Below are 20,213 nucleotides of genomic sequence, written 5' to 3'. Positions count from 1 at the left end.
ATTTTCCATTGCTTATCAAATAGACCGCACTTCAATGCATTTATGGCAAGAGCACGCTCTATAGTGTGGTGTTGGTTCACTCTTCTAATCAGGTCAGAGATGTTTACCGTCATGACAGTTTTCCAGTGTTGTAATATCATGGATCTAGCAGAAAGAAGGATGTTGGAAATAACAATCCGCATATCATGTGGAAATTGTTCAATACCCAGATGTAGGATCGCTAGGGATGGATTGGGGCGAGTGACGATACCCGTGAGTGATGTTATTAGATGGAATACCTGGTTCCAGTAACTAACCAAATTGGGGCACTCCCAAAACATATGTAGTAGGTGTCCTGGTTGTCCACAATTTCTCCAACATGTACTCTGGGCAGATGGAGAAAATGTTGCCAGTCTACACGGTGTGTATTGCCATCTGTTGATGATTCTAATGGTCATTAACCAATGATTAATAGAACGGGAGGCTTTTTGGATTTCTCGGAATGCAGTTGTCCACTGGTCATCCGTGAACGTTTTCCCTAAATCTGCCTCCCATTTATTAATCGATTTTGTTTTCACAAAGGATTGTTTATCCTGTAGAAGGGAGTAGAAAAGCGAAATGCCTTTCCTGGTGGGGCGTTCGCGAATTAAGAAGGTCCATGCACTGGATGGCATTGTTAGTGTGGGGGGAGGGTTACGTTTCAGAAAATGTGCCACTTGAATGCATGTAAATTGGCATTTGTTGGGGAGATCGTATTGAGCCATAATCTGTGTGCTGGAGAGAGCTGTACCATTAGACAATAGGTCTTGGATGGTATGGATACCATGGTTGGGAAACTGCTTTAGGGACAGCATAGGGATTCTATTCTCGAGCAAGCTAAGTGGAAATTTGTATTCCACAGCGTTTTGAGATTTATGGGTATGATTGAGGAAGAACCTCCATGCCTGTAGGGAGGCTATGAGGGTGGGAGCCATGGAATGGAGAGCCCAGGGTTTCCAGACATCACCCACGAGTAGTGCCACTAGATCTGGCATAGGGGCCATATGCCTTTCCAGCTCAACCCAAAGTGGTGAATCTATAGTGTTGAACCAGTGTTGGAGTTGGTCTAGTCTAGATGCCCACAAATAATCATAAACGTCAATTAGTCCCACTCCACCTACTCGGTTATGCGGGATCAGGTTGCTAGGAGAGCAGCGAGCTTTTTTACCATTCCATATAAATTTCCACAAAGTAGTAGACAAGGTCTTAAGGAAATGGGTTGGGATAGGTATAGGTATGGATCTGAATACATACAATATGAGAGGGAGAACTAACATCTTACACGCTGCCAGTCTACCCATCCAGGATAGTTCAGTCTTGGCTATGCATTTAAGCGTTTCATCTATCTTTAGAAGCAGTGGCTTAATGTTGACAGAGACTAGGGTTTTCGTGGAATTGGTGATTTTTATACCTAAGTAGGGTATGCTATCCTCCTTCCATACATACGGAAGGGTATTTTGAAGTTGGAGTTTGATACGTTTGTCAATTCCTAAATCTAGAATCAATGATTTAGCAAAATTAACTTTATAGTAAGAAATCTAACCAAAGTTTTTCAAAGTTTCATGGACTAAGGGGAGAGACCTGGATGGGTTTGTCAGCATCAGGACAACGTCATCGGCAAACAAATTGATAACGTGGTTACGAGATCCTAACACGTGTCCAGTAATATCGGCCTGAGATCTAATGGCCTCCGCCAGGGGTTCTATCATAAGGTTAAAAATGGTTGGGGATAGTGGACACCCCTGACGGGTGCCATTAGAAATAGGGAACGGTGTGGAGAGCATACCAGCTGTTAAGACTTGGGCGGATGGATTGGAATACAAAGCTAACATTGCGTTGGAGATGAGACCGTGAAAGCCAAATTTTTGGAGGACTTCTTTCATATAACACCATTCCACTCTATCAAACGCCTTCTCTGCGTCTATGGAGAGCAGCAGAGAAGGCGTTTTAGTTAAATTAGCGTAATGAACAATATTAATAATACGTCTTGTAGCATCAGAAGTTTGTCTCCCCCTGATGAAGCCCATCTGGTCGCTCTTAATTAAGGAAGGCATAAACTCCGACAGTCTAAGGGCGATAAGTTTGGCGTAGATCTTTATATCCGTGTATAGGAGAGAAATAGGTCTAAAATTACTAGGGGTAGTGGGATCTTTGCCAGGTTTGGGTATGGTAGTCACGTATGCTTTTAACATTTCATTTGGAAAGGATGCTGAGTCTGCTGCTTGTGTGAACATTTTTTGGAGATGCGGGGAAAGAATAGTGGAAAAGGTTTTGAAATATTCATTATTTAGTCCATCAGGACCGGGGGATTTCCCATGAGGAAGAGAAGTGATGACTGATGTTATTTCATGGCTTGTGAACGGTGAATTCAGCAATTCAAGCTGTGTTTCGGAGAGTTTAGGGAGATCTAAATCTTTGAGGAAATGCTGTATTTTGGGAACAGTAGGTTGAGAAGTGTGGGGGTCAGTGCTAAGGTTATAAAGCTCACTGTAATATTGTGCAAAGTGGTTTGCGATTTCCTGAGGATTGATGATTTTATGATGGGATGTAGGGTGTATCAAGTGGGAAATCCTAGTTTTGGTGCGTATTGCTCTAATCCTATTGGCCAGATATTTGCCTGCTCTGTCTGCACAGGCGTAGGTACGTAACTTCAAGCGTCTAAGGTAGAAATCATAGTTTTGGGCCAGGTGATCTCTCAATTTTTCTCTAAGGGAAGTTATTTGAGTAGTCCGCTGGTGGGAGGGAGATGCTTTATTAAGGGCTTCTAAATTGTGGATGTCGGAAGTAATGGAGTCTATGGTTGCAGTATACTTCTTTTTAGCTCTAGCTCCTAGCTGAATAAGGATGCCTCTAATAAATGCTTTATGGGTGTTCCAGAGTGTGAAGGGACTCTCTACTGAATGTTCATTTTGTTGGAAATATGTTTTAAGGTTTTGAGAAATCAGTTCCCTGGTACCGGGTCCTGTAGTGATCGAACACTACATCGCCACATGGGTGACGAGGGGGAGACACCCTTCTCATGAATAGAAAGCAATATGGCAGAATGGTCAGACCACGTAATATCATATATCTCAGAGGATGAAACATTTTGTAAGGTCCATTGATCTGATAAAAATAAGTCTATTCTGAAATAAGACCCATGTACATGGGAGAAGAAGGTAAAGTCTTTCTCGTTGCCATGTGTGCATCTCCACACGTCGTACAGTTTCTCTGAATGTAGGACCTTATTTAGGTAGGTGTTGTTGTTACGTTTGACATTAGAAGTGTCAAGTTGTGGGTCGACAATGAGGTTGAAATCAAGTGAATGACTGTTTGAAGAGGTGACCATTTATTTTGCACATTGGAAATATAAGTTCATAGATATATCCCTACCCATTCTTTTTCTTTTGTCCCACTGCACATTATCCTTCCCTTACCCTCCCCCCTTTTTATTGTCTATTTTCATCTTTCCCTTTGACTCCCCCCCCCACCTATATACTGCGCGGCACTACCACACACATACAATTCCCATAGACACACTTTTAAACCTTGTGGACGGCCTTCCCAGAAGAGTTGAAGCTGTTGTAGCTTCAAAGGGCGGAGCCAACTCAATATTGATCCCTACGGACTTAAGCCTTGTACACACGGTCAGAGAATCAGTCGGAATGCGTCCTATCAGACCGTGTCGTCGGATAATCCGACTGTGTGTGGTATGCATCCAACTGATTCCGTCCCAATATCCGTCGGACCCAATTTTCCAACATGTTGGAACTTTGGTGTGACTTTGTGTGTGGACAGGTGACGGAATTACATTACTCAGGAGTTATTCTTCTTGATTTATTCTGTGATATTTGGAGTTTTTTTTTGTGGGTGAGAGTAGAATAGTAATATTACCCTCACATTTTTTGGGAATTACATTTTGATTTCTGATGTTGGTAAATAAATTTTTTTGGACTCAAATTATGATTATTTGGAAATAATAAAAAGCACAACAAAAATTTGATTCATTTTAAATTTGTATTAGCAATGGTATTGTTTGTGCATTGTAAAGGTAACGGTGTGAGTTTTTGGGTAAAGATTGTTGTGAGATGGAGAGTAACAGAGAAAAATATATATTTACCAAAACATTCCACATTCTAGTATTCTTAAAAACAAAATATTTTATGTAGTAGCAATAATGTTGCAAAGGAAATGTTATTTCAGAGAAAGATACATTTCATCTCAACATTAACATTCTTTGTGAAAGTTACATTTGTCCCATCAGAATCAATGGTTAAAACTTGCATTGGACTTTCATAGATCAGATTTTCACTTCCAAAAAATGCTCTCTAATTAGCTCTTATTCCGGTATTTACTATGGCGCCGGGTAAAAAAGAGACTGGAGCTAAAATGAGAGCTATTTGCAGGTCTGAGCATGCTCAGTTGTGTTGGCACCTACTGTAGTTGTACAAAACAGGGAATTTATCTCTTCTCAGACTTTTAAAGATATTTCAGTGTAGAAATCACTTTTTCACACAGTTTAAAAGCAGATTATCTTTAAATAAAATACTGCATATTTCAGTACCATTTAGGCAATTATATCATCCTCTAAACATTATTTCCATGTGCAATTCTCCAGGTTTTAGCAGAGTAAGCCCCTGTACACACGGTCGGATAATCCGTCGGAATGTGTCCTATCGGACCGTGTTGTTGGATAATCCGACTGTGTGTGGTCTGCATCGGACTGATTCCGTCGGAATATCCATCGGACCCAATTTTCCAACATGTTGGAAATATTTCCCGACCAACTGCTTCGATCGGACATACTCCGATCATGTGTAGAGAATTTTGATCGGACCAAGTGCCACACATGCTCAGATCAAATTCCTACATCAAAGCTATTGGCTACTAGCCTGAATGTAGTCCCATCGTAACGAAATTACGTCATCACGTTCTGAAAGATCGGATTTTTCAACAAATTAGTCCGACCGTGTGTATGCAACAGTTTCGGACAAGATCCGACGGATTTGGTTGTCGAAATTTCCGACCGTGTGTACAAGGGCTTATAGAGGTCAGTATAAGGGACTTTCAATGTTATATTAATATAGACTTGAAATTATCTTTGGCATATCTTACTGGTTATTGTTCTCACCTATTGGCTACGGTTGAATTGGCATCTTCACATCTGCTCATCCACACCCCTTGTTTCCCGCCCCCATTTTTTGACATAGACATATCGATTCTTGTTCAGGTGGAGTAGTTGAAGCTATCGTGTGTAAGTTTATAGATTAAACCAATTATAGTTTGTTCATATCTTGATTATTATGATACATTTCTTACATGAGATATGTGCAACTCCATATCTGTTCTGACATGAAACTATCCTCCAGTGTCATTTGCTTCTCCTCCAGGTTTTTAGTAGGAGGTTCTGTTGTTGCAAATTATGGAGTAATCGGTTCTGAAGAAGCTAATAAGTGAAACGCGTCAACCATCTCTGTGATTATATATGTGTAACTACTGTATTGAACCTCACAAATTTATTGGGTGTTTTCTTGTGTATAATTTTGTTATAATAAACTTATTCTTAATTAATTTTGTGAAAAAGTCCGTCTCTGGTACCGCAATAATCCATCAAGTTGGTTCTCTATGTATGTAAATTTGAAATAAGGATGAGGTACCCCCATTGCCTTAATGTTCATCGTTCTATAGTTTGCTTGATTGCAGGCTATCAGGTCACCTTAAGGCCAGGTGACAGATGCACACCGTAGGGATCAGGAGTGCACCACGAGGTTGTGGACCCTACAGCTGACTGCTGTGGATGGGAGTCAAGGTGACAAGGAAGGCAGGGCCACCGAAACACCAAGACGGATCTCACCGGGGATAGAGCGTAAGATTCCCTGGGGCGTGGAGTCTAAGAGCCAGCAGGTGTTCACCAGAGCCTCTAGTGGTGAGGATGGACTTGGCTGCAACTGGCTCCAGGTCGCGACCCCCATGGTACCCCAGCTCACACCCACAGTAGGCAACAGGAGGACAGGGATAGTGAGGGATAAAGCCAAGGTCGGGGCCACAAGCAGACAGGGATAGTCAGGGACACGCCAAAAGGTCAGGATCACAGGCAAACAGGGATAGTCAAGGACACGCCAAAGTTGGTAACAGAAGAGTACACTGCAGGTAACGGGAAGCCAAACACACAAAGGTTGATCAGCAGGGTTGGCCTGCAGTGCACAGGTTAATATAGAGCTCTCTGATAGGAGCTAGGGTGGAGTCATGCCAGAGGATGGATTACAAAAGCAGTCAGGTGAGGGTCGGCTGGTCTCTAGAGATGAACACATGGAGACAGGTAAGCAGACAAACTCTATTGCATAACCATGACACAGGCTGGTCAGTGAGTTGAGCTGGGGATTTTCTTTGGTTTTATTTGACATACATTGACCTTCCATGCCATCTTTGCTGCAAAGGTCCATTTATGGGGGGGGGGGGGGGCAGTTGTTTGTGCTACAAAGTTCTCCAAAATGTGAACAAGCAATTTTAAGTGATTTAATATACCTCAGTGTACTATCTTTATCATCCATGTTATTAATACAGAGCCCAGACTTGGCTTAGAAAATACAGACCCAACCAGGCAGGTTTTTCTTCTATCATATGCCCTCTAAGACATAAACATACCTCTGATACTAAAGCCAGATTGTCTGTATCCTCATAAAACTTTTAACTTCACCTGATTTGTCCACTTGACCATACATACTTGTATTTAAAGTGACCTTGTTTCTTTTATTTTTTTTTTTATTTTTTATTTTTTTTCATTCTGTGCAGACAATCAACCACTTCTTTATACATTTTAACTCTTTCATGTGAATAGTAATATGCCCTGCTATTAGGAACACACCCCCCCATCATATTCACACTGAAGGGCCATGCCATTGCTAAAAGGTCCAGATACAACATAAGAGGTCATGGGGACAATCATAAGAGTGTCAAATGTGTTTCAGGTGTCCAACCCCCCACACATAGCACAGTAGGGGAGATTTACTAAAGCTGGTGCAACTGTGCATGGTAGTCAATCAGCTTATATCTTCAGCTTGCTCAATAAACTTTGGCAATACAACCAGGAAGCTGATTGGTTTCTCTGCAGAGCTGCACCTGATTTTGCACTCTCCAGTTTTAGTAAATAACCCCCCTGTGGATGAAAAGTGGTATCGCCTTACAAAAAAATATATATGGAAGGTACCATCATCTCATAAAGATTTCAGTAGAAAAAATGTGAAGCTCAAAAGAGGGCATCTATGAGCAACAAGAGGCAAAAGGGGGACTATTGCGATACTAAAGGGATAGAGTAATTTAGAAAAAGTATTTTTTTTAAAAATTACATTTATTCAAAATATTAATTGACAATGACATCACAGAAAAGGACAATTTCAAAAGACAACACACATATCAAGAAAAATTACATAATCATTACAAAAGTTTGTTACAATAATAAATAATGCCCTTCCAGAAAAGGCAAGGGTCATTGAATACAGGGTTTGGACGTTTTCCTCGACTAGTTTCGTGACAAGACGTCGCTTTCTCAAGAGGCGTCACCCGTGCAATCTAGTGAGATATAATAATAATTTATTAAGAAAACATTTTAATTAAATATACGAAAAAGAAAAAAAACAATGTCATTGTACAGCAAGATTTATAAGATCCAATGACTCACCCACATAAAAAGACAAATCCAACAAAGGCAGAGGGGGCAATTAGTGAGGTGCCCTGAACCAGAGATCAGGGACACCCCCCTGGGGACGGACAAGGTGGGTAAAAATAGTAGCGGCAAAGGCAGTTGTCAGCTGGAAACAAAATAAATTGATGTTTGAAATTATTAATAGAATTCCCAGTTTCAAAAAGAAGAAAGAAAGAGAAGAGGCAAAACTGGAACATGGTGATTAAAGCAAAATGAGAAAGGAGAAAAAAGGGGGAACTGATGGATTAACCCAGAACCAGAAACCCACCATCCAGGTAAAAACACCAAAGTGAGGAAGGTTGAATAAATGGTGTAATTTTCAAAACAATGATTTGAATGGTTAATTACATACCCCGCACAGCTCGAGAAATAACTCACAGCTGGGATGGATAGAATCTGTACAGACCCAATAGGTAGAAAATTGGCACCGAGAATCAGAATATCCAAAACTGAGTCTATAACAAAGTTTTTTTAAAAGAAGCATAAAAATTGGTTACTATACCCCAGAACTACAGTGAAGTTCGAGGCAGAGATACTTCAGATAGCAGTGTTAAAGTTGGCAGAGAAAGGGCAGAGCTCGGTAGGTGACAGTATAGTCACCATCTAACCCACAAAACGTACTAGTATCAGAGAAACAGGATGAAGTGAGCATATTGGATTGAAAGGAGTACCTGCTAGTGTCACAACATACCTAGGGTAAAGGTGTATAATCGTCCGCCCAGCTGGTGCCGCTCTGTTGAAAGACGCCGAACCGACGCCATAAAAACCCCCAACCCAGAAGTCAGGGAGCATCATCAATGTGCTCCCTGACCGTCGCGTGCTTGTTCTTAGTGCGTAGGCGCAGAGGAAATTGCACGCACATATATCATCCTGGCAACAGTTGAAAACATCAGCCGATGCCAGGGAAAAGAAGGAGAACAGGTGGAGTGCGTCATCTGAATAGGGAACGCCCACCCGCCCGTCCTCCAGAATGGACGCAGACTTACCAGGTCTGATGGCCAGAGGTGCGTGCGCATATCATGGAGTTGCGCATGCATGACCTCTGCACCGAATAATACAAAGTATCGGGGCAGAAAGGGAACTGCAGAGATATTACCCATATACAGTACATGGTATCATATCAGGAGCCCTTGGACATCACTTGTCTGTCCCATGGGGGGGAGCATATAAGCTCCTCAAACACCCACCTGACTGGACTAGCAAAATAGTAGGGGAGTCAGAGGATGTACATCACATAGAATATATAAAACAAGACATTTATAATAAATGTAAGCAGAGTGGGGGACCACGACATCCGGCAAATGAAATTTAATGGAAAACCTACTCATTCACTGTCAGCAACATCGTGGGACCCCACTATAGCGTAGCAAACACAAAAGTTAGTAATAATGAAGCTGTACTAGCAGGAGTGAAAGCGAACAGGGAAGGCAAAAAAGAGGAAAAGACACCCGCTAAAACTGTCGTCCTAAATAGGGCAGACTTTGCTAACAAGAATATAATAAAATGAAAGCATCTCTCTTGTGGAGAGTTCTCTGGGGCTGCAACGAGCAGTGAGGGTAATTGAACATGATGTTTGATTATAAAAAGTGTTTATATGAATGAGCCTCATTTAAACCAGGGGAATGAGGGCATTGAGACGTTCAATCCATAGTGTTTCACGTCTAAGGATCTCTCGATCCCAATTGCCCCCTCTTGGATCTTGTGGAATTACTTCTAAAGCCATGAATTTTACATTTTCAGGTTGAAATTTGTGGATTAAGCCAATATGTCGTCCTATAGGCGTAAGCTTACCATTGGTGGAGTAATAAAGATGATCTCCTAGGCGCTGTCATAGTTCCCTGATGGTCTTGCCAACGTAAAACGCGTTACAGGCACAGACCATCAGGTATACTACTCCCCTGGTACCACAGTTGGCATGATGTGGAGGTGAAAATAGTTCACCATTGGGGAGGATATATGATTCTCCTTCCAATATCCAGGGGCACTTGGAGCATTGTCCACATTTATATGTACCACGAGGACCATCCCGAGACCGGGGTTGGGCCCTATAGTGGCTATTAGTCAACTTATATCTTAGTGAGGTGGCCCTTCTGAACACAAGTTCGGGAAATGGTCTAACATATTTGCCCAAAATATGGTGCTCAGTCAATAAATGCCAATGTTGTGAAAGCAAATCACGTAGCTGTTGGTGATGGCTAGAAAATTTGGTTATAATTCTTGTAGTGCAGAGTTGTTTAGAGTGCGGAGGGCCATATAGAAGAGATAAATGGGTACGTGAGAAAGCTTTGTTAAAAGCCTTTCTCAAAGCTGTATGACTATAGCCTCTGGCCAAGAGGCGTGTTCGTAAAGCATTGGCCTTGTCTCGAAAATCCCCTTCCTCGGTGCAGTTTTGCCTCAGCCTCAAATATTGGGTGTATGGGATGCTGCGAACCAGAGGACGGGGATGTGAGCTGGAGGCATGCAAGATAGTATTTCCGGCAGTAGGTTTTCGAAAAAGGTTTGTGGTCCCTGAGGTATTCTTACTGATTTGAAGATCCAGAAAAGAAATATTCATTGTATCTGATGTATATGTAAAATGCAGATTGAACTGATTCTGATTCAAGATGACCATGAAGGCATCTAAGTTATGTCTAGTGCTGGTCCAGATTATGAACAAAGAAAATTTGGAAAAATACACTTACTACCTGCAGTGTGGAACTCATGAAACAACTTAATGACCAATATTCCTTAGATATGACAGCCTTGGACGAAGAAATAACTAGATTGAACCAGCAATACCCTGATATCATGGAACTGACATCCTTTCCAGAAAAATGGAAAGAGGTGAGAGACCGATTAGAAACTTTAAATAAAGAGATAATTAGTAAGAAACAAGGCAAGTTTGTCAAAGACAAACTTGCCTTCACTGAAGGCTATGCCTATAAATGGGCGGGTAGGTCAAGCTTTAGGAGAAATCCGACGCGCAATCGGAACCCCTCAGGCACAATACCGTCCGACTTTATGGAATCGTATTCTTCAGCCTCTTCCCTATCCTCACAGATGACGTCTCATTCCTTGACCACACAAGGTCTGGTTCTCCCCCGAAAAAGATCTCTTACAGGCAATAGCGTCCCCACCAAAGACCCTAAAAAGGGCAAAAAATATGGTAAAGGTGTCAAACCACCGACAAATACTCGGCTAGGCACGTCTACAACCAAAAAATGAGGCCTCATGTTCCACTTTACACTCGATTATCCCCAAATTACTACAACCACAGATTCAAATTCTTTTTCCTCCCAACCTTTTAAATCCGACAGCTTCAGATTCCGCCAAAAGAGGGACTCTGGACCCGTGTACCCCGAAAACACCCATGCCCAACAATTAACGGATACTGAGATAACCAATGTAACGGGAGTATCTACTCTCAATATTATAAATCTGACTTCTATCGAACTCTCCCGTGAGGAAGAATATGTACTCCAATTAGGATTAGGTTTCTGCCCTTCGGAACCTATAAACATTTACGAAACAATAAAAGATCTTTATCTCTTTGCAAAAAATCTTACTTACAGATTCATTTTCGATCCAGACCGTAAAAAATTAAATCAGGAAAAAGAACTTACCGAACGCACAAAGTCTTTCACTATGCAAGAATTTAGAGCCCTAAGAGATCTAATGCTGCTATACGAAGAAGGAGCTACTGAGACTCCAACCTTGGATATAGACTCCGAATCCGTAGACAAAACTCTTTGTTGCTCGGATTCGGCGTCTATAAACAATAAAAATTTAAAACTCAAATCTAGGTCATTCCCTGACCTATTGACCTGCCCATCAATTTGGGCTTTCCTACACGAATCTATTAAATCTTTAAAAAAAATGTCAGTGGTCAGACCCACCATCAAACTTGACCCCCAAACATAAACAAGCTATTAAACAATTACAAAAAAATTCAGATTTAATAGTAAAACAGTTAGACAAAGTATGCAACCTAGTTCTGATGACGCATGCACAGTATCAATCTATGTGCCTTACGGTCCTTCAAAATGTCTCTTGGTACATTCCTTTCGATCACTCGTTAATAGAAACATTCACTGCAGAATTTCGATGTCTTGTTATGGATGCTTTTCGGGGGCCTTATCGATTCAGACACCCTTAAATTCATTAATGTTGCATTTCCCAGAATACCGACTTTCTACACATTATCAAAAACTCACAAAAATGTAGTAAAACCTCCAGGCCGACCAATTGTGTCCGGCATAGGTTAATTAACCGAAAACGCAAGTAGATTTGTTGATTCATTTCTCATGCCCCATGTTTTGGGGTTGCCCTCCTATATCAAGGACACTACAGATATGCTGAAACACATTGAGGACGTCCAGGTCCCTCCGGACGCCCTGCTCCTGGCTATCGATATAGAGGCATTATACTCTAGCATCCCCCACGAGCAGGGCATCCGAATGGCTGAGACGTTCCTTATGGAGCAGGATCACACTACCTGGCCCATGAACAAATTTATTTTAAAATGACTACAGTTTATACTTACCAAGAACTATTTCTTGTTCATGGATCAACTATATTTGCAGACCCACAGGGGTAGCTATGGGTACAGCTTGTGCTCCCTCATAGGCTAACCTCTACTTAGGAGGATGGGAAAGGACTATTTTTGGTGATGAAAAATTACAATACTTTTTGGATCATATTTTATGCTGGAACAGATATATTGATGATTTGTTCATAATCTGGACCAGCACTAGACATAACTTAGATGCCTTCATGGTCATCTTGAATCAGAATCAGTTCAATCTGCATTTTACATATACATCAGATACAATGAATATTTCTTTTCTGGATCTTCAAATCAGTAAGAATACCTCAGGGAAGCTGACCACGAACCTTTTTCGAAAACCTACTGCCGGAAATACTATCTTGCATGCCTCCAGCTCACATCCCCGTCCTCTGGTTCGCAGCATCCCATACACCCAATATTTGAGGCTGAGGCGAAACTGCATCGAAGATGGGGATCAGAAAATAGTAGTCTTTTTCTCCAGAGGTTTGACAAAAATATGGAAAAGACCTTTGACACACATATTAAGAAATTGTTAAGTTTTTATTTTGCAGTTAAAGTAACAGAAACCTAGTAAGATCATATTACAGACATCTGATTACTAAAACTTCTTCTAGAGAGAATGAATTCAGGAGAATTATATGACAAATAGTGCCCATTTGTTAAAACTTTGTAATCTAAATCTATACAGGTAGATTTGGTAACAGAACAGTCTCAACAATATGTACAAAATGGTCTTTTTAGAACAAGTGCTGAGAGAGGCTTTAAGCCAGTATTTGTTAATAATATCAAGATTCATTCAGCAGATTTTCCTATGTGTTACCCAAAGAATGTTATTCAGCCAAAATTCTACAGAAAATGCTGAATTGGAAGATAAAAAAATGACAGTACAGCATGTTATTAGCAAAATAGGTTTTTCATGTCATGATAAAATATTAGGAATATGCTATATAAAATGTATTTTTCCTATATAATGATGCTGCATTCTTTTACAGGATCTGATTTATAAGCCACCAAAAGAAGATCAATTTTTATATTTCTAGACCTTCCAAATGAAAACAAGCCCTTGAAGCATAAGAATATAGTTCTGGAAGAATATTTGATAAGAGATCCATTCATCATAATTATTGTTGTCTTTCTATGTTCAATAACATTTTCCAACTTTACAGGAGGAAGAAAAAGAAAGGAAAAATCTCAATATCTGTAATGAGAGAGAAACTTATAAAAACAACCGACTTTTGATTTTTGACGACTGATGATATAATTTTATCCATCAGATATTGCAGTTTTTTTTTTTAAATTGTTTATTTATTGAATATTTTCAAAGAAAGGAACAGCATACATATTCAAATGAAAAAGTCAACAAAGGGGGTATGATCCCAATGGGGTATAATCAAGACAGATTTTGCATCAAGAGTAATAGTATAGAATTGCCAAATGATTAGCAGACATTGCAAATACATCACGGTAAAAAAAAAAAAAAAAAAAAAAAAAAAAAAAAAGAAGTCAACCATTAAAACAAGTTCAACGGTAACCTGGGTGATAATTTTTCTACTCGTTTGATCAAGATATTGTGCTCCTTAAGCACATCAACTCAGAGCTACTTGTGAATTCTCTAAGTTATATTTGGAGGAATCCCATTTCCCCCATCTGGTGCCAAACCTGGATAGGGAGTCTGCAATTACAGCCGCAAGGTGTTCCATCCTACGAATGTCTGCAATGGCCACCAGAAATTGTGTAAAAGTAGGGGGGTATTGGCAAACCAGCACTGAGGTATAGCCCGTTTAGCTGCTAATAAAATAAAAGTCATCAATTTCCTGAGGGGTTTAGGCGTTTTTGGAATGGGTAAGCCTAGGAGGATGTGTATAGGATGATGAGGTATGAGGCTACCAAGGACTTTTCCCAGGAGAGAATCTGTGACCAATAAGGTGTGATCATAGGGCATTCCCAAAATATGTGGAAATGGGTGCCTAAGGATGAGCCGCATCTCTAGCATTGTCCAGAGGTTGTCAACTTCTGTGCCATTAAAAATTCCAAGGTCTTGTACCAGAACATTAATATTTTATAAGTGGTTTCCTTCTGAGCCACACCTCTAGATACTTTAGAGGTAGCCTCCCAGATTTCCTTCCACTCACGTAAAGAAATGGGTCTGTTTAAAATATGGGACCATTTCCGCATATAAGAATGAGTTTGCTCCATGATGGGGGGAGTAGCGTGCAAAATCTTATAAATGGTGGATATTAGGTGAGGTTCATAAGAGCCTCTAGAGTATACCAGTTCAAATTCCGTGGGCATCGTTAAAGCCAATTGTAGGGCTCTGGCTGAGAAAAAATGTTTAATTTGTAGAAGACGTTTTTCAGGACTTCGTACTTGGATTGCAGATCAGGAAAGGTAAGGAGTTTACATGTCACTGGATGCACCAGATGGTGTAGCTGAAATACACCAGCTTTTTTCCAGGGTAACATGGCATCGTAGGATAGACTGTCAGGAATTTCTAGATTAAAGATAATATTTAATAAAGGAGAGCATGGGGCTGAGAGGGAATATTTTCTGGAACAGCTTTTCCAGATTGAAAGTGTAAACAGATTGGATTCAAACAGACCCTACGCAATTGAGAGATAAATTTGTCAGAGGATGCTCATAACATACAGCATGGGTGGGCAGGGACTGTAATGCTCATTTCTGTCTCAGACCATCTATTAGGGGCACATCTCGATGTCCAAGAGGCTATAGCTCTCAGATGTGTAGCAAAATAATACTTGATTATATCAGGCATTCCCAGACATCCCCTAGCTCGAGTCGCGAGAAGAACTGGGCTGGCTATCCTATGGGACATGTTATTCCATATAAAATTCAAAAAATTCCTTTGAAGTAATTTCAAGTGGGACATTGGGATCATTACTGGAAGCGTCTCAAAGAGGTATAGCAATTTAGGGAGCACTGACATTTTGAGGACATTTATCCTCCCAAGGAGGGATAGGGGAAGCTTCGTCCATGTCTTCAATAATTTGTTGATTTCTATATACAAAGGGTGAAAATTAACCTGAAAAAGCATAGAGTATGAGGAAGTCAGGTGGACACTGAGACACTTGAGTGAGTGAGGGCACCAGCGGTATTTAAAATTCTCTTTTAAAGTCGTGATCGTGTCTGTCGAGAGGTTGATAGGGAGGGCTTCAGTTTTGGTCGGGTTGATTTTAAAACCCGAAATGTTGCCAAACAGGTTTAGAGTTGCGTGGAGTGAGGGGCATGAGATATGGGGATGGGTGAATGTTAATAAGATGTCATCAGCAAATAGGGACAGTTTGTACTCCTGATGTCACAACGCCACCCCCCCTGTCTGGGTGGGAACGTATGGCTTCAGACTGAGGATGAAGAGCGGGGCATACAGGGGACAGCCCTGCCAGGTACTTTTACTTAGGGGGAAGGGTGAAGAGACATGAGAAGCCAACTGCACCTGGGAGGTGGTTGTGGAATGGAGCACTTTCAGGGCATGTATGAAAGAACCAGAAAATACATATCTAGACAAAATAGCAAACATGAACGACCAGTTTAGGCAGTCAAACACCTTCTGAGCATCCAAAGTGAGCACTACAGCAGGTTTCTTGGTTTTAGTCAGCAGGTCATAAGATCAATAGTTTGTCTGGTATTATCTCCTGCATCTCTGGTGGGAACAAACTCTACCTGGTACCTATATATGAGTGAGGGAAGGAATAAAGAAAGTCTATTAGCTAAAATTTTTGTGAAAATTTTATAGTCCGAGTTCAAGAGAGCAATGGGTCGGCAGTTGTCTGGTAATGATGGGTCTTTGTCCGGTTTCAGAATGACCGTGATAAAGACATGCAGGAATTGGGGGTGGGGGGGTTTTCCCTGAAATCAAAGAGGCGAAAAAGTTAACCATATGGGGCATTAGGACCAAAAGGCACCTTTTTTAATATCAATAAGGAAGCCTGTCAGGCCCAGGGGACTTGTGGGATGGTAGTTGTTTTATAACCGCAGTGATTTCTTCAACAGAAATGGGTCCATTAAGTCCTGAGCACTCTTCAGGAGAAAGTGTAGTGAGCTTTAAAGACTCTATGAAAGTATCACATTTTTCCTGGTTGAACTGGGATCTGTGGACAGGCAATTATATAGTTTTCAGCAGAAGTCACCAAAGACTCTGGACATATTTTGGGGACAGTAAGTGGAGTTACCGTCAGGTTGCAGTAGGAAATCAGGGATAGAGGCGGTGGGTCTTGGCTTTAATTTATTGACCAACATTCTATGGGGCTTATTAGCATATTTAAAGAACTTTTGCTTGGACCAAAGCATAGATTTGGCAAATGTATTCATATGTAAGGACTTAATGCGGTTACGTATTGAAATCACAGACCTGAGGCGTACCACTGTGGAGAAACTGAGTATACATTCCTCCGCTTTGGATAAGTCAGCTAAAAGGGACGACCTTTGGAGGTCACGGCCTCATTCAAGACGAGAGCCCGAAGAAATGCACTCCCCTCTAAAAAAAGGCCTTATGGGCTTCCCACAGAGTGGATGCCTCAGAGAATGAGCCCTCATTAAGTTGATAGAATATGGTTAGTTTTTGCTGTAAATGAAGATGGACATTGGGTGTGGTAAGGAGGGATTCATTTATATGCCAGTGACATGTCTTAGGCATAGGTGTGAATAGGAGAAGGTCTAATACTATGGATGCATGATCGGACCAAGTGATTGGATTAATTTCTGAATTAACCACATATGTCAGTAAAGGCGCAAGATGAAAAAATGGTCCAGTCTTGTGTATAATTTGCGAGGAGGGGAGAAAAATGTGAATCGTTTGGTAGTAGAGTGCTTCACCCTCCAAGTGTCAAAGAGACTGTGAGCCCTGATCAATTTTCGAAATGAGGAGGAATGTTTTTGGACCTGGGGGTGAGTTATTTGAAAAGAGGGTAAATCTATCTTTAGTTAGTGACATGCATAAGTTAAAGTCGCCCTCAATGACCATAAAGGGTTGGGAAAAGGGTTGAAGTTCCTCAAAAAATTTCTCTAGAAACTCAATCTGTCCCGAGTTGGGCGCGTATACATTAGCAAGGGTAAATTAAGTATTTTTGTGATCACAGTTCAGGATAACATATCGGCCTTGGGGGTCTAGATAGGAGGATTTGACACGTATGGCAGAGGAGCGTCTCAATAGTATGGTCACTCCAGCTCTCCCAGATGAGTCGGAAGCTATAAAGGTGGTGGAAAAGTGTTTAGAAGCAAACTTAAATGAGCCCTCTGCCTTAAAATACGTCTCCTGAACCATGATCACTTCTGCCCCAGAGGATTTGAACTCCTTCAATGCTAGCCAGCGTTTGTGGATGGAGTCCAGATCCTTAACGTTACATGAAAATATACTGACCGCCATATCTAAGCCGTATGAATAGAGCACACATTACATTTGTAAAACAGGAAAAATGTATATACCATGATATATAAAACGTATTAATTAAAACACTATTAATAACCAAATGACAATGAGATGAAAACTTAAAAACACAACTGTTTCGGGTGTGGATCAAAAAAGGATCACATATATAAAAAACGAGCATGAAAAACAGAAAAATGAAAAAACAAAAATAAAAGTAGAATCCTGGGTAGGATCAAAAAGGATCCATAATAAAAGAAAAAAAAAAGGAAAAGTACAAACCAGTTAGATGAAAGGCCTGAGGGGACTGAACACCTCAGGAGGTCACGGTCACAGTTCGGGACCATGTTGAGGGGGGCAAGATCAGTCACAGAGGCCTCGAACAGCAGATAGAAAGGCAACCGTCAACATGTAACTTTTGTATGGGTATACAAAGAGAAGGCATGTGCGCGGGGCACAGCAGAGGTGACATTTTAGACTCTGAGCCCAGAGTCTTGAAACACAGAAGTCAAGAGCAGGACTCATGTGTAAAGATGTGGCATTAGGATAGTCTAGAGATCAGTCTCAGGTAGGGCCCTTGGACAGTGCAGCTCTTTGGGTAGTAACTGGAGCCTTCTGTGCCCTCTTGCGTACCGGGGTCCAGATCTTTCCAGGTGTAGAGAGTGGTCGGGATGGAGGCTTGCACCTGTGAGTCCTCGTCAGGTATAGGGGGAGGCTCAAGTTCCGGATGAAAGTCTCAAATTCCTGTAGATCTCTCATGGAGTGTTGTGACTCCCTTCTCATTGGCCTGCCTCTCCATAGGCTATCTCCTCTTCAGTCTATCATGAATGCTGCTGCCAGACTTATCCACCTTACCAACCGCTCAGTTACATCACCAATCTTGTCTCCAAATATCACCCAAACCGTCCCCTCCGTTCTTCTCAAGACCTCCTACTCTCAAGCTTTCTCATTTCCTCCTCCCACACTCGTCTCCAGGATTTCTTCAGAGCCTCTCCAATCCTCTGGAACTCGCTACCTCCACCGGTCCGGCTATCCCCTACTCTTGCTACCTTTAGGCGATCTCTGAAAACTCATCTATTCAGGGAAGCCGATCACGTCTCAAACGAATCTCCTACCACTTCCATCAACTCATTCCCAACAGTTATAACCTTCTGTACCACCTGCCCCACCCTTTTAGATTGTAAGCTCTTCTGAGCAGGGCCCTCTTAATCCTCTTGTATTTAATTGTATTGTAACTGTATTGTCTCCCTTTTATATTGTAAAGCGCTGTGTAAGTTGCTGGCGCTATATAAATCCTGAATAATAATAATAATCCATCTTTGGTGACAGATAAGCAGAACAGGAAGCCCCAATGGTATGGAATCTGATTTTGCTGCAGATGGGAGGTGACTGGACACAGGGCGGGTCCTTTAGCCATGGTGATGGGCGACAGATCACTAAAAATTTGGATTCTTGCTCCTTTAAATTCGACCTGTGTCCTGTTGTCAGTAGCATTGATCAGGGCCTCCTTGCTTTCATAGAAAAGGAAACATGCAATGATGCCCCCGGGATTAGCACCTGGAGGAGGTTTAGGAGCCAGCGATCTATGTGCTCTATCAAGAAGCCAGTCTATGTCAGGAATGTGGAGTGCCAGTGTAACAAAAAGGGCAAGGAGGTAAGGCCAGATTTCCTTATCTGGGATGGATTCAGGGGCCCTGTGGATATGTAGGTTCTGGCAGCGTTCTCTTTTTTCAAGGTCTTCTTGTGCATTTGCAATTGTGAGACTGCATTTTTCAAATTGGCATTTTCTTCCTCTAGGACATGAACATATTGTACCATGTCATCAAATTTAGATTCCAGGTTATCCATATGTTCCCCCAGCTGGTCAATCTCACCCCTAAGCTCATGAGCCAGCTTATCCACCTCTTTAGCAATGTTTTGAGTGTGGCTGTGGAGCAGAGGCTGCAGCCTGGTGTCTAGTACCTCTACAGTGACTGGGAGTGACATTGCAGGTGATGCGGGTGGTTGTGAATGTTGTGGGGGATTCTCAGAAAACAGAGAGTGGTCAACCAGCGGAAGGTACCTGGGGCCAGGGATTGCGGCCTACGGAGATACCGATTCATAGGATGAGAGGGGTGGAGCACAGGCTCTCAATATATATGCCGTTGGTCTCCAATCTTACCCATACACTGATCGGAAGGTAGCTGTGAGGTTCCGGAAGCAGATTATAGGACTCCCGGGGCTTTAGAAGCTAGCGATGCAAAGTGGGAGGTTTGGATGTATAGACGGAGGCCGGAGTTCAGATCTTAAGCATCCACCATCTTACAAGCCGTGCATGTGCCCCCGATATTACAGTTTTTATATATATCAACTTTTTATGTGATGATGAATCATGGGGAAGCCTCAGGTTTAAACAAGATACCATCGTCCCAGTTGATATATATAAAACAAAGGAGCATAAAGCTTATAGAATAGGAAAAAGACTCTGGGGGAAAATTTCCTAAAGATTTAGTGGGAACAGTAGGGACTATTGCGGTATCAGATAATATTCAAGAAATAAGCATTAGAATTAAAATTCAATAACATTTTATTATAAATAGCTACACAAA

At 41.5% G+C, this 20,213-nt stretch overlaps 2 protein-coding genes across 3 annotated transcripts in view; one reads left to right on the top strand and one right to left on the bottom strand.

Annotated features, from left to right (window-relative positions):
- Positions 1 to 5,568, top strand: part of LOC144000356 (uromodulin-like) — a 133,120-nt gene extending 127,552 nt beyond the window's left edge. The window contains exon 11 of the mRNA XM_077494148.1: positions 5,388 to 5,568. The gene's annotated coding sequence lies outside the window, so the exon portion shown is untranslated. The remainder of the gene's footprint in view (positions 1 to 5,387) is intronic.
- A 1,803-nt stretch (positions 5,569 to 7,371) lies between these two features.
- LOC144000353 (uromodulin-like) overlaps positions 7,372 to 20,213 on the bottom strand; it is a 206,572-nt gene continuing 193,730 nt past the window's right edge. For both annotated transcript variants that reach the window (XM_077494143.1, XM_077494144.1), the window contains one exon: positions 7,372 to 7,566. The gene's annotated coding sequence lies outside the window, so the exon portion shown is untranslated. The remainder of the gene's footprint in view (positions 7,567 to 20,213) is intronic.

This window comes from Lithobates pipiens, unplaced genomic scaffold, assembly GCF_037356315.1.
Source record: "Lithobates pipiens isolate NorthernLeopardFrog02 unplaced genomic scaffold, aLitPip1_a1.2 Scaffold_22, whole genome shotgun sequence".
Taxonomy (NCBI): domain Eukaryota; kingdom Metazoa; phylum Chordata; class Amphibia; order Anura; family Ranidae; genus Lithobates; species Lithobates pipiens.
The sequence above is the reverse complement of the archived record's forward strand: the minus strand, read 5'-3'. Positions and strand labels throughout refer to the sequence as shown.